Source organism: Tiliqua scincoides, chromosome 1 (genome assembly GCF_035046505.1).
Source record: "Tiliqua scincoides isolate rTilSci1 chromosome 1, rTilSci1.hap2, whole genome shotgun sequence".
Taxonomy (NCBI): domain Eukaryota; kingdom Metazoa; phylum Chordata; class Lepidosauria; order Squamata; family Scincidae; genus Tiliqua; species Tiliqua scincoides.
Window position 1 is genome coordinate 137,766,820 of NC_089821.1, and position 15,785 is coordinate 137,782,604.

The following is a 15,785-nucleotide window of genomic DNA, read 5'->3' on the forward strand; positions in this document are numbered from 1 at the left end:
GATCGTGGCCATATGTAAAACTGGCCACTCTTTGAATTCACATGGGGTTTACAATGTAATGCTATGCATGCCTACTCAGAAATAAGTCTTGTTGAGGACCCGAATCCTATCTGGCACAGGAACGGCGGCTTCAAACTTCTACCGCTGGATCCAAGCAGGCTGGAGGTCTCCTCAGGGGAAGGGAACATTTGTTCCCTTACCCCAAGTAAAGTCCCAGCCTGCTCAATGGGGGGTGTCAAGTCTGCGTCAGCTAAATCACTGGTACAGACTTGAGAAGCCCAGTGTCAGGCTTCCAGGCTTCCAAGCCTGACACGGAGGACAGGATTTGGTGGAGGAGACCTGTGCTGGTCCCACACCTTTCCGAGCCTATCCCAACCCCTGTTCCGCCCTCTCACTGCCCCAGAACACTTCCCTATGCCCTCCTGCCACCCTGCCCATGTGCCTTCACTACTTGGTGCTTACTTGAGCTCTGGCAACGGCTGGGGCTCCTGCTGCATCATTGATCAGACAGCGCTGCTTACTCTCTGGGAGGCTGCTTGCTCTCTGGGTGGCACAATGCTGCAGTGCCAGCACTCAGGCAGCATTAGATCAGGCTGCCAGTCAAATGGGGCTTACTTCCAAGTAAGTGTGTGTTTAGAATTGCAGTGTAAATTACATTTGGCTTCATGGGAGGCCATTTTTGCATATGTAGATTTATTCTGAATTCCAAATGATAGTGTATCTGTGTAGCATCACTAGAGGTGTTTGTTTTGTGGGTAACTAAATGAAAACACAAAACACTGCATTTTGCGTTATAATAAAAACACGGAACACCATATTTTTCAAACATAGGTATCCATGTCTATCTAGAGGTAATGAGTAAGATGTGAATAAAAACACTGCGTTTTGCATTTAAATCCAACAAACTTTCAAAGAAATTACACCATTTTCAAACACCTCTAAGCATAATCTATAACTACAAGAAACGGGAGATCCATGGGTTTCCAGGTGTATTTTGTTAAAAGCAGATGCAGGAGAACCTAATTTAAGGCAACAATGTTCACAACTACTCACTGGATGCTGAAAAGAATAACCACAGTGTTCCAAATTGCCTTCTTACTGTCATTTATTTATTTTTAGTATAATTGACTAAACAGCACTGTTAGAAGACTATTGTAAGAGCCCATGTCACAAAATCAGGAGTCAACCGTTCTAGAATCATAAGATTTTCAAATTAACTTAGGGCCCAGTCCTATCCAACTTTCCATCTCTAATGAACTGTAATGCAGCCCTGATGCAAGGAACAAATGTTCTCTTACCTTGTGGAGGCCTCAGTGACTGCCTCCCCCACCATAGGATGCAGCTCATGTCCTGATGGTATGGCTGCATCAGTGCTGGAATGTTGGATAGGATTGGGCCCTAAGGTTACAAACCTATACTAGAGGTGTTACTAGGGTTTGCATCACCCAGTGCAAGAGCTCATTGTGTCACCCCCATGATGGACCACCTCCCGTACCAGACCATACAGAATAAATTACAATATCATATGTACAGTCCATGTGGAGTGGCACTACTAGGGTGTAACCCTTTCGCTCGTTTGTTTGTTATTTTAATATATAACAATATAGGTCAATCAGCAAATCAGTAACCAACCGAAAACCAGTGGCCACCTTTATGATACAAAAACCAAAAACTGAGTAAGAGTTCTAGCATTTAATATGTGGAAATTAGAACTCACTCATACTAACACCTTATTGGTTCCCTTCTGTGTCATAATAATACCTCATTGGCTCTTGGATTGATCAGTCTCACTGATCAGTTTTAGAGAAATCCACTTTTTGTTACATAAGGCAGTTGTGTTTTCCTTTTCTGGTTATTTGTCCGTAACTTTTTATAAAATACAGTTTTTTAAACAGTTTGTTTCTTTTCATTCCGAATGAAATTCCACATTGAATGATATATAACATGATGGTATTATTTGAAAGCACCAAGATTTTACAATTTTGGCCACTACTGGTGTCACACACACCCCTTCCAGTGCGTCATCCAGTGCAGTCAGCATCTGCCTAGTGACGCTGCTGCCTATACACACTTACTTTAGAGTAAGCCCTATTTAAGTCAATGAGACTTGCCTCTAAATAGACATGCATAGAATTGTGCTGTTAGTGAATCTGCGAAGTGAGTTATCTTTTTGATTTTGAAATGTTCCTGTATAGGCACAGCTGATTTTCTTTGCAATCTGAGTACTTAAATCTTTTTTTAATGAAATGTATCTTTTTGTTGAAAATATTGCTTTGAGAGATTCATTAAATCATGATATCAATGATGAGAGGAAGATGGCTGAAAACTAGAATTGATTTATGTTAAAACTTAGTGTCCCCTGCTTTCGTATTATATTGCTTGCTTTTACTTGTATCTTGCTGTGCATGTGCCTGGCATTTAAAGAGTCAGGCTGCCAGAAGCTTCACGTTAGTTTCTGCTCTGAAGAGCAAACAATTCAAAGATTGAGTTGAGTTTCTTCATAAAAAGCACAGCCGCTGCTCCTCGCAGCTGAAATTCTTTGCAGAACAGGTGGGCTTTCAGCATGTTGTGGGTCAGGACTGTAGTGACAGAAGAAGAGAGTTTACAAGCGGACAAAGGGGAAAAAGAGGTCAAATGTAGGAGATGCAAATTTCCAAAGGCAGGGAGAATAAGGGCCCAATCCTATCAAACTTTCCAGCACTGGTACAACCTCAATGCAGTCCGGAGGTTGGGGGACAAATGTTCCCATACCTTGAGGAGGCCTCTGAGGCTGTCTCCCCCTCACAGTAAACAGTGCATACCTGATTGGCACAGCAGCACTGGCACTGGAAAATTGGATAGAATTGGGCCCTAAGGCCGCATTCACATGTGGTATTTTCCTACCCAATAAGCATGACTGTGTAAGACAAGATTATCATGTGCAACCATTGCAAATATGTTTACTTCACACTTTGTATATGTGATGGGAAGCTGGGACCAGTTGTGACTTTCCAGTACATGGACACTTCTGTGCATACGAGTATTTTTGTGTGCCTATCCTGTAGATCAGTGGTTCTCAAATTGGTGGGTCACCACCCACCAGTTCGTGTAAAGGTTCCCCTGTCCCTTTAAGGGGCAGGGGAAGGGGAGAGGCAGGGAAATGATCCCCAGGATCACACCCGTATGAAGGGGGGTGCTTGTGACTTTATGAAGACAGGGCTGCAGCAGGCTGCAGGAGGTGCGGGGAGCCCTGCACAGCCCTCCACAGTGCTCCCCGAGGCTTGGAATGTTCAGAGAAAGCGAGCGCACTTAGGTGCTTAGCGTCCGCTTTCTCTGAACATTCCAAGCCTCGGGGAGCACTGTGGAGGGCTGCGCAGGGCTCCCCGCACCTCCTGCAGCCTGCTGCAGCCCTGTCTTCATAAAGTCACAAGCACCCCCCTTGCCCCCCCATACGGGTGTGATCCTGGGGATCGTCTTGCTACCCTAGCCCCTCCCCCGCAAGAACTTACTGAGGGAGTAAAGCTCCCTCAAAGTTTGAGAGCCACTGCTGCAGATTACGGAGCACAGAACTTTGAAGTGGGAAAGCAGACAGGATGAAAACCCAGCTGGTAAGCAGAGGCTGGAAGAAGCACAGAATGCTTGCCCAGCTGGGGTTGGTGAGATGACTATCAGGAGGTGTCAGTATCAGAATGGAAGTCACACATCCTGCCCTTCAGTTAACTGTCAGGACTTGCTAGCCCTTTTAAACTATATGAAGCATGCCCAGCAGTGCAGACTGCTGGGCAAAACCTAGCATAGGTTGGAGCAAAGCCTAACACAGAGCCCTTCTTAGAGCCTCCCCTCCATCCCCTGATGGAGCATTGGGCTGTACCACTGTCACCAGTATTGAGGGGGGGGGGGTCAGCCCAGCCCAGCCACATGAGCCTTCTGATGGGCATGAACAGTTGGCCAGTACATGTCCTGGCTAACGCATCTCTGATGCCCAGTGCTTTTGGAGAGCTTTGAAATGCATCTAGGAAGCTGTCTACACCAGTGCTTTTCAAACTGGTGGGTCGCGACTCTCCAGTTCATGTAACACTCCCCCTGTCCCTTTTAAGGGGTGGAGGAAGAAGAGAGGCAGGGAAGCAATCCCCAGGATCATGTCCCTAAGGGGGGCAGAGGGGGAGTGCTTTCACTTTAATGTTGGTAGGGCTGCTGGAGGCTGCAGGAGGTGTGGGGAGCCCAGCGTAGCCTCCACAGGACTCCCTGAGGCTTGGAATCTTGAAACAGAGTAATTGAAAAGCACTTCCTGGAGGTGCATTGCAACTGCTCCGTTTCAAAATTCCAAGCCTCGGGGAGCCCTGCGGAGGGCTGTGCTGGGCTCCCTGCACCTCCTGCAGCTTTCACCAGCCATACCAACGTTAAAGTAAGTGAAAGCAGCCCCCTTTGCCCCCCATAGGGATGCAATCCCTCAAAGTTTGAGAACCATTGGCTTACACCATATTTGTGGGCAACTCCATTCATCTATATGGAACCTCAGCTCTCAAATGGTTGGAAAGGTCTGGATATCCAGCAGAAAATGTTTCAAAGAGCATGAAGAACTGCTGATCTTTGAAGGAAAGAAGTTGCCGGAGAACTTCACCATATGCTGAACTTTACGTAAATCAATGTGCTAATCTGATGGAATGAACATTTTTTAGGGTGGATTATTATGACTATTGTTCACAGGATGACTGTAGTTATGTTAGCTTGGTTATATGGTAAGATCTGTGCTTGCCCTGTGGTTAATATAAGGAAGAAAGAGTAGGTGGGAAACTTTGTCCATGAAAGTGTCTTAATAGTTGCTAACCCTGGAACAAGAGGAGCCCAAACCACTGCTGTTTGATAAATGGTGACTTGTTACCTGCAGTTCTTTTCTATGTACATTTATTGTAGGACTAATGTCCAGGCCACACCACACATTTATTTATCATGGATGTTTGCTTCTTTTTCACTGTAAAATGTTTGTATATCAGTTGATTTCCTGTTACATCACACTGGCTGACTTGCCAGTGAATTTGTAAATAACCCCTCTGCTTAAAAGTACAGTGCTGAAGATGATGTAGAAGTTCTACTCTGATCATGCACATATGCAAATCACCACTTGATTATGCATGTATTAACTCTTTGTCAGTGCAGTGACAACAGGTAGGGAAGGAGATCTGGAACTTATGCCTTGCACATCTGATCTGTGTGGACATTACCTGTCATTACTCAGTGGTAAGAGAATGGTTCTGTGCATATGATCAGAGATGCTCACCACCAGCTAGCGTGTAAGAGTAGAGAGTCAATCAGAACCAACTCCAGGTTATGTAGGTTTTTGGGAGGGAAGCTAACATATAATAGGCTTCATGACTGATTTTACCCCAGGACATGTGAGAAAAGAAAGCAATACCCTTGGAAAATTCCTCTTACCACTATATAATCATAATCAACCTCAAAACCTTGGAGATTAGGGGAAGAGTCTTTCCTGAGGAAAGGCTACTACTTCCTGGTAGCATCTCCTCAATTTATATTTTAATGAAATGGACACCTGCAGATTGCATGCACAGATGCCTGAGAGATCACAGCCTAAAAGTACTATTTGGGTGATGACTGGTGATGTTGTAAGACTCTAACAGACTTGTTTAGTGTTCCATCAAATCACAAAACTACCCTTGAATGTCTCTAAAGACAGAATATATGAAGGGACTCAAAGTCCTAGTATTTTACTGTGTGTGTGTGTGTGTGTGTGTGTGTGTGTGTGTGTTTTCACACACAGCTATGTTATATATCAACATGTGGCCATGAAATCTTTCTGGAAACAGTGAAGTGAGATGGTAAGACACTACCTGACTCCTTTGTTTATGCCTATTAGAACGGCACATATTGTGCCATTCTGTACAAACAACGAAAAATGCAGAAAAACAGCAGACTGTGGTATTGGGTTCAGAATTCAGTTTCCTGCGAATCTCGGCTTTCATTTTCTGAAGAAAGCAAGTTTCTTACTCATTCTGATGAGCGAGATCTGAAAATGTGTGGGTTCAGAAGCAATAGACAGTGGAGTGGAGAGTCTCAACACAGTTTCCAGTCATTGGATTGTGCACTTCAGTGACCTGCATAGCTCCCTGTCCTATTCCCATGCTAGCAGAAACAAAATAAATTACACAAATGTGTAACCTATATGTGTAAATTACAAATGTGCTTCATTTTCCTATTTCATATAGCTTCTTGATTCAGCTGTTTTGGATGCACAATGTCAGTTCTTTTGGCCTAGAAACATGACAGACCTGCCTACTATCTAGCTGCAGGAGTCTGGAGTGAGAGTGCTTTGGAGCAAATGTGGTGTTTCACACCTGCTGGCACACTTGTGAGGGTGGGGAAGCAGTTGTTGCCTGATGCAAGTTCTAAGAGTCCTTTTGGAATGTGAAACATAAAGCAGCTGTTCCTCTTTCTCTGACTCTTCTAAACTGATGTCTAAGTACCTTTGATTTGACTGAGAAATGATTTCCAATTAAGAATGCAACCCATCTATTTACATGCCCAGTTGCCCATTAATCTCATTAATATATCTTACGGTTAGATGATTTTTCTATTGTTGGGAATGACATAAAGGTCTCTGAAAAAGGTCACCTGATAAAGGACTGAACTAACTGGATGGATGATATGATTTCTTAGCCATCATTCAATGCTATATCTGTTTCATAACACTTCCCAAAAGGTATGGTTCATTAAGGAACTGGAAATTAGGAGTCCATTCAGAAGTCTTGTGACAACTTTGCATTTCCATCAATTTTCTTTCCAGAAATTCTGAAGTAATCAACTGAGCAAAACAGAAAAAAAAAGAAACCTGTGGCTCAGTGTCCTGTAATAAAGTGAGAAAAACAGTGAGCAGCCTTTTCAGGTATTTAAAGCACAGATGCTTCTAAGAAGTGTGCCAAGAGCTGTGGTGCATCTGCAAAAGGTTGTCCTTTTTTTTGCCGTATGCGCCAAACTATTGGCAAGGATGCCTACCAGCTGTTCTTCTTGAGGTTTGTACAGCTGCCCTTGAGGCAGTGAGCAGAATGGGCAAATGTACAGAATTACAGAAATCTTGCACCACAGGGACTGAGAAGGTCAAAGGTGAAAGCGTTTTGTCTGGAGAGCAACAGGTGGAAAAGTGAGGACAAAAGGACAATGGTGCTTCCAGTGTTTTAAGGTGTAGTCTTGCTGTATTGAGAACAGTAACTGCTTGGAAACGATACAGACGGTGACACAGATGTATGACAAAAGCGTGTTTTCATGACCTGGAATGGGTCTCATATGCTGGTCTTTAATTTTGTCCACTGATTTGAAAATATTCAGCAGTGAAACCAAACCCTTGTTTACAGTAGAGGCTTTTATGCCATCAGAATGCCAGCCAAATTAGATCAAGAATTTGGTTGGTTATTATCATTTGTAAAGTGCCATCAGTGTACATGGAGTAAAATGGTAACTCCCTGCCCCAAGGGAATTACAATCTAGATGTTGTCATAGGGTTGACAACAAAGGACGGAAGGGGAGGGGGGGCAAGGAAAAACAGGGGAAGGATAGCCAATGGTTTTCAGTGACATGTACTTATGGCTAGGCTCCTTCTTACAATTTCTTCCTCATCTGTACCATTGCCAAGTGTAACCACTATATCCTGTTCACCATATAAAGATTTAATTCGTACAAATCCTGCTAGTCCTGAGATTTGGTGGGCCATTAAAGACAGAGATGCTAGCAAGAGCTGAGTAAGGGTTAAGATGGCGATACTCTCATTTTGTTTGAGGTCTTGGCTGTCACACTTGTATCTCTTGACAGACAGTGGAAAATAGTAGTGGAGGCAGAAATGGTGCAATTTACTTTTAAATATATGAATTAAAACTGGAAAACAATTTCATATTAAAGGCAGAGCACCTTGAACCATACACCTGGGGTGTATGTGGAGGAGACGGGAGGGAGGCGTTTTTGGGCGGGGGGAGTGTGGGCGATGGGCGGCCCTGGGGGCGGGGCTGGGTTATGCCAGATCCTGACCCCCGCCCCGGGGAGAAACGGAGCGGCTTCAAGCTGCTCCACTCTCCTCAGACTTGAGCCACCTCCAGAGGTGGCGCAGGTCCGAGGAGACCCTTTGGGGGGGAGCAGCCCTTACCCAGGGGTAAGGGGAAGAGCTTTCCCTTTCCTCTGGCTGAGCCGCTGCAGCCAACAAACCTGCGTTGGATGCAGCACAAGCCTCCTGGCTTGCCTGCTCCAGCACAGGTTTGGATTGTGCCCTTAGCTGCATAACATAACTTCTGGAGCACTATTTGCTCCAGAAGTTCCCAACCTGGAATGTAGAATTAGATTTTCAATATTCTGCACATGAATGTTTTTAGCAGACAGCTGCTTTGTGGATTCACACATAGAAGTCCTTTAAAGTTAAACCTTTTACTCTCGCTGAACCTATTTAATTGCTGTGAAACTGCATGAAGTACAAAATCAGTTGCTTTGGAAAACTACAAAGGCCTTTCATGCTTGCCTCTAACTTTTAATGAGACTCCCATTATTAATTGCTGTGAACTATGTGACCAAACCAAGCAGCCTCCTGTGTTGGGTGTGAATATCTTTTCTCTTTGGTTCATTTTCTTGTTTTTTTTCTTGCAACAATTGCCTATGTTTGCCCATCACATTAAAAAATCTCCCAAGCCTAAACTTATTCCGGGGGGGGAGGGTTGAATTTCCAAGTGGGTTTCTGCCAGCATGAACATTTCCAGGGGCATTGCTATAAGCTGAGGGGTATGTGTGCAGCGCTGGGTACCCCAATATCGCAAGCTGGGAGAGAACCCTTGGAGTTTTTTTTTCTTTAAAGCCTTGTAAACACCAAACCAATTTCAAACTGAGCATAGGGGAATTCACCTATTACTGGTTCTGAATTGGAACCATCATTTTCAAAGTGGCATAGCTGGCTTTGGGTCAGTTGTGGCCGCAGCTTAATGCTTCAGATGGAAAAAGAAACGCCAAATGCTTGCACTTGAATGACTAACAGGAAGCAAGGGGACGCTTCACAGCTACGTGCACAAGTATCTGGCTTTCAGTCTACATAGGTTAGACACACATGGCTGTACCTGGGACATACCATCATGGTAGGCAACCTTCAGTCTCGAAAGACTATGGTATAAGCCTACAGCACCCGGTATTCCCAGACGGTCTCCCATCCAAGTACTAACCAGGCCTGACCCTGCTTAGCTTCTAAGATCAGACAAGATCAGGCATGTGCAGGGTATCATGATGTGCCCTAAATATGAAGTAAGATGCACTGGAGAATAACACATATGAAATCTTTGGGAAGACTTCCTCTATAATTCTCTTTGTTCCCTCTCCTCCTCCTGCCATTGTGGGATGTGGGTGGCCAGCCAGGCGTACACACACTCTGTGATCAGCACAAGCCTGAGCTGAAACAAGTTGTCTCTTGAAACCAGAGAACTCTCCAACCTGTTGTTAAAGCAGCTGTGCTGGCAGTAAACTTACCATTTAAAGAAATTCATTGACTGTTTGAAATGTGACAGGGGCAATTTGTTCCAATCATTTTATGATGTCTTTGGGAGCACTACTGTAAGACGTCCTCAAATATTTTATCTCAGTATAAACAGAGAAGTCTGGTGGTAACCTGATAAAGAAATTAAGGGCATGATGGACTTCCATTTATGACTTTTCAAAAGTCTTTTGTTTCAGTGGAACTGTACTGGGATCAAACTGATCAGTCAGTAGGAAGTCTATGAGCCTTATTACCAAATATACCTCATAAGAACATAAGAAGAGCTGTGCTGGATCAGGCCAAAGTCTATCTTCTTATCTCTCATAGTGGTCCACCAGATGTCTCTGGGAGCACACAACAAGATACTTGCATCCTTTTACCTCTCCCTTGCATCCTGCATTTTGTGGTAGCCTACTTCTAAAACCATGTGGTGTTATGCATCATGGCTTGTAACCTGTAACTGACTTTTCCTCCAGAAATCTGTCCCTTTTAAATCTGGCTTTTAGGCCAGATGTCATCACCACAACCTAAGGCAAGGAGTTCCACAGATTAATGGCATGCTGGGTAAAGAAATGTTTTCTTTTGTCTGTTCTAACTCTCTGACATTCAATTTTAGTGGATGTTCCCTGGTTCTAGTGTTTGTGCAAGAGGGAAAAGGACATCTGTCTATCCACTCTATCCATCCCATGCATAATTTTATTTGTTTCAGTCATTACCCCCCATACCTTTTTTCTAGACTGAGGAGCCCCAGTCTAAAAAAAGTATGCCTTGCTGTATATGTAATACATGCATGTGCTCCCAAATATAGTCACATCTAAACTAACTGCTCCATCCTGCCCCCTCCACAATTACAGCATGCAGCCACACAACAGAAGCTGTGAGGTGTGTGTGTGTGTGTGTGTGGGGGGGGGAGATTGGACCACCTGCAGGAGGTAAGTGAAAATATTTTTTACTTATTGCCTGGTAGACTGCCTGATTGCCTTGGACCCACGCCGGCCATTTTGCTGACGTAATGCTAGTTCTGGCAGAGCAAATCTTTGATAGGATTGGGGCCCAATCCCCTATGTATGCACAGGTTAGGTTGCAGAGGTCTGTATGCGAATGGAACCCAACATACATTATTGCCAGCCCAGCACTGTTACACATGTGCAAAAGCACCACCAAAAGATGTACTGTACCTGCATGAAAGTGCTGACTCAGGCTGCAATCCTAGCCATGCTTACCTGGGAGTAGGCCCCATTGATTGCAATGGAATTTACTTCTGAGTAGATATGATAGGATTGGGCTCTCAATCACCTGCAACTCAGGGAGCCAGTGCAGGGTGGGTGACCGGTTAATCAGTTAATGCAGGGGTGGGCAAACTTTCAACTTTAGGGAACCTGGGCCTTTAACAATTGTGTAGAGAGAGAATTTTAGCAGGTACTGCTTCTCATCTGTGAGAATTTCTTAGAGCACTGCTTCCAGCACAGGATGCACTGAAGCTGGTTAAGCAGCATTGACTGGAAGGCGTGTTTGGTTGTAATTTTCTATTATTTATTTCAGGTTTGAAGTACAATTTATTTGTGTTTAGAGATAAGTTAGTTAGAACTGAAGGCATCTGCTCTTGCTGGTTTGGGTTAAGGCCATCTGGGCCAATGCCAACAATGTGCTGGTTCTGTAGTTGGAACAGAAAGAACCAGAGTGTTCAGCGTTCTTCTGCCCCAAAATGGGACTAGAGGATGGGGATGAAATATTCACCTAAACTTGCTCCTCAGCAGAAGCTGCCAATCAGACCAAGTTATGTGCAGAGATTTTCCATTGTGAACAACTGTCCTCTAGTTGCTGAGCTGGGGCTTGGGCAGCAGGGGGAGGGGAGAGGAGGAATCTCATTTCACGGGTCATGTTGCACTTGAAGGTGTTGCTCATGATGACTCATAAATATGGTTTTGAAAATCCAGCGATACTGCTGCTTGCATGACATACCAGTAAGGGAAAGTTTTGGAAAGAAAGGAATCTGATAGTGAGCTAACTAATCATGTAATGCAGTCCTTGAGCAAAAACACCCCTCTCTCCTAGTTGGGCCTAACAGGTGTTCCTTCTTGCTGTGGTGGAGTGACTGAGGCCAGTAGGTAATGGATTCGCAGCTATTCAGAATCTACGGAGACTGGGATAAATGGCCAGGAATATGGCAAAACTGAGAATATGGCAAAAAAGAATATGGCAAAAAAGAAAAGAACTTCTTTTCTTATAGAATGAAATTGAGCCTCACCAGATAATGCCAGGGTTCAGTTGTGGAGACAAGTTAGAGCCAATATAAAGAAGTAGCTTCTGACCATGTGCAGAGTACTTGATTTCAGTTAGCACCTGCGCATCTTTAACTAGCTGTTGTTCCATCAACTTGAACCCAGATGGGACATAACAATCATCTGTATTTTAACAAATGAATGATTACATCTCAGCCACTTGTCGATGGACAGTTGTTTCATTTAAAAAGAACAAAACCTGTCTGTAGACATACAGTCTAAGGAGGCTTCTTCAGTTCTTCAGTGGCTCAGCGCTGCCTCCCAGTGCCTACAGTGCTCCCAGTGTCTCTTGTGCATTTTGAAATATTTGGTACTAAAATGAAACTACTTTGCGTTTTTATATTCCTTAAATAGAGAGGGGGCTACTTAGGATTCCCCTCTGGAAATTTTCGTGTATATTTGTTTGAATTTGAATTGTATGGGCCTTTACTGAAGCAGCTCGACATCAGAAAGTTATAATGGTTGGTTGGCAACCTTCAGTCTCGAAAGACTATGGTAGAAGCCTACAGCACCCGGTATTCCCAGGCGGTCTCCCATCCAAGTACTAACCAGGCCTGACCCTGCTTAGCTTCCAAGATCAGATGAGATCGGGCATGTGCAGGATAACAGTTGCTGCCAGAAAGTTATAGCTCTTGGAACAACACATCTGTGTCAGCACTTTTTTGGTGTGGTGGTTGCTCCACGTGACTCTCTGTACAAAGCTCACATGCAGTATCATGCTATTTCCAACATGTCCAGCTGACTGTGGTGAGCCATAATAGTTTCTCCCTTCTGCATGAAAGGAGATAATGCAAGTTTGCCTGATTTTTTATTTTGTGCTCTTGAATCTAATGTTTTTTCTGGATTTGCTTCAACTTAGTGATCATTAACTAGTACAGTAGTTCTCAAACTTTTTGGCACCAGGACCCACTTTTAGAATGACAATCTGTCAGGAAGTGATGTCATTAACTTCTGTCAGGAAGTGATGTCATTAACTGCAAGTGATTTCATGGCCAGAAGTGACATAATCAAGCAAGAAATTTTTTAACACCCCCCCCCCCATACAACAAAATCAAATTAAGTAGTAAGTAAGTTAAAAGTTTACAATAAGTATAAGTTTAAAAATAAAGAACCCTTGTAACCTTTCTGAGCAGTTGCTGATCTGTTTGAAAAAAGATTCCTCAAACATCCCAAAGGCTACAGTCCTATCCACACTTACCCGGGTGTAAGCCCCATTGACTATCACTTTTAAAAGTACGCACGTAGCAGCAATGGTGGACTTCCCCAGCCCCATGCCCAGGGCAAAGGTCTACGATGGTGCCCTCCTGCGAGATGCCTCTGCCTCCTGCACAAGATCTGCCCCCTCCACTTACCAAAACATTGTGAGCTTTGCACAACAGGATGTGGGACCCCAGAAGGGTTCTGAGGCAAACCAGAAACATGGTTTCTGACCATGTTGGGAGCCTCAGAGAGGCTTCCGCATAGTCCTAGAAGGTCACGTAATTCTGTGCCTGGGGCATTTGCCCCATTGAGTTAATGACACCAAAATAATTTCACCCCAAAACCCTGATTTTTTTTTTTTTGTCAGGCAACTCCGGCATGTTCAGTAAACAGTTCCAGTTCTTCACAAAGTCACTTTGAGGATAAAAAAGTTCAGCTCAGCTCAGCCCTGTTCATATGGAATCAACAATATAACTGCAGAGCAAGTGGCAGCTGACTTGGTGACCCTACAGTATTGCGCAAAGACACAGGCATTTGGGACATGGAACCACCACATGGCAGGACTACACAGATCAGCAGTTTGCCATGTGGTTCTAGGCACATTGTGATACGTTACTACTTGGTACTGTAAATGGTCATCTGTATTTATCCATGATTGGTGCGGAGATTGGCATGGTACCAGTGTGGATTGCGGGTGTTGACTGCACAGGTACTGCATTTGTGTGACTCCTCTGTAACTAAATTTTACCCCAAAGTATATGCATTGAGGTGTAACCCTGACTCTGGTCTGGCTAAAATGTCTGAAAACTGTAGAAAAAACTTAAGGGACCCCAAAACCCTAAGACTAGAAATGGCACAGCATGCAAGCAGTGTGGTGTAGTGTAGGTTCTGTTATGTATGCCCCTCCCATGCTTACTGGATAAGTATTTGAAGGACTTTTTGTTGCCCCATTATTTATGTGTTTTTATATATGGGAAACAAAAGAAAATGTGTTAAGTTGTAGTATTTCAAGCTATTTTTCATTATACTAATCATGATCAAGTTGCTTATTTTCAGGAACAGAAAATTTAATTTTCTAACCTACTTCCTTATCAGCATCATTATTAAAAAAGACTTTTAGTAAGCTGGTTAAACAGCATAAGTAGCTTATGTTAATCATTAAGCTTGCCCTGAGGGCACTGGGCATTTGTTTGGTATCACAAGCATTCAGACAGGTTGCAAACTTAGTTTGGGGGGTTACAGTACAACTTTTCAGTTTTGGAAGTGCAATTTGTATTGGTGGTTTCACTGCCCTGAAATGGTAGCAGCAAAGAAGGTGGAACAGAACTGACTTATGAGGTTTTGAAAGCGTTGTGCTTTCAGTGGTTCACTGTGAGTCTCCATCTACTACTTAATTCTTAGATCTGAAGGTTGTGCAAGTACTATAAAGGTAGGTTATGCAGTAGCCATCATTTAAAAACTTTTAAGTTCCTAGTGGCTGTCTATTGCCTATTGAAAAAATACTTGTTCTGATCTGGCAAGAGAAGCCATGGTACATAAATCTCCAGTGCACTTTGTGATGCAGCTGCAGGTCTTGATGTACTTCCCATCGACATAATGGTTATCACACAAGTCCTCTTGAATGGAATGGGTGTATCTTTTGTGCATGGGATGCAGCTTGGATCCAGTTGTTATGAGTAACCCACAAATACTGCTTTCCGTAGCTGGAAAATATTCAAAATTCTTGTCTTCAAAATTTCACTCTTTTAAGACACAAGACAATCTACTATTGTCTAAAAATTCCATATGCCTGTAATTCTCAACTGCAGTTGTGAAGTCTCTGGTCCCCATTTTAGCCACTAGTCCTTTTAGCTACATTAGAAAATTAACTAATATTATATGTGCAAATGAAAACCTCATGTCTTTGGTTTTGAAGAGGTGCCTGATTGATTTCTGAAAGCAGATTCTTATTGAATGTTGCCTTCATGGCGTTGAAAGTCTTCCCCAGTTGTGACTTCTGTTGCCTTAAAAATATCTGACTATTGATATTCAGCACCTGCACCTGCAAACAAACAAAGAAAGCATCTCTGTGCTGCTTTTTGTTTTCATGTAAGTATTCTTATTTGGCAGAAAAATAACTACAAGGGGCCATCCTACCTGCCCTAAAAGTTTCTAATGTAATAGAATATATGATTCATATTTTTTTTTTTTGCAGGGAAAAAATGTGAAGGAACTGTAACTCAGTGTTTTGATTATGGATGAGGCGGTGATCTCAGTAGGAAGGTTTTGTGTAGAAGGAGTAAAGATGAATTCTTTGCTGCTCTTCTTTCTTAAGGCATTGCTGCTTTTTTGTACAGGTGAGTTGTACTTTAGTGGGCTATATCATTCTAACAAGCTTACAGGAGTGTGGTGGTACTTTTATAGCAATTCTGTCAACATCATGACTGGGGTAGTACCAGAAACATATTCATCAAGTTTGTATGCCAGCAGAACTTTCTGCTGGCCAAGTCAACTACAAAGTACTCCTGTCACAATTGTCAGCCACTGGGTAGAATTTTTTTTTTTTATTACTTGAGCATCATAATAACTATCTGTCAGGTTGTCTACCTGTGGCATTGTCTTTTTTTGTCACACTTGCCATCATGATTATAAATAGTCCCAGGACCGTGGTCAGAAGGCACAAGAGGCACTCAGTATATGCCACCTTGAGTCCTGTGACTGGATTTTAAATAAAATAAAATAATGGATATATCTGTTTTCTCTCTGTGTGAAATATATATAAATGGTTTAAGGTTTTCTAAATTAATGGAATAATGGTATAGAAGAAGTAGGAC

At 43.2% G+C, this 15,785-nt stretch overlaps 1 protein-coding gene and 1 pseudogene across 1 annotated transcript in view; one reads left to right on the forward strand and one right to left on the reverse strand.

Annotated features, from left to right (window-relative positions):
* The window catches only part of PKHD1 (PKHD1 ciliary IPT domain containing fibrocystin/polyductin), a 239,695-nt gene that overhangs the window by 5,477 nt on the left and 218,433 nt on the right, over window positions 1–15,785 (forward strand). The gene's annotated exons all lie outside the window — the stretch shown is intronic.
* LOC136638145 (5S ribosomal RNA) lies at window positions 12,273–12,392 on the reverse strand (annotated as a pseudogene).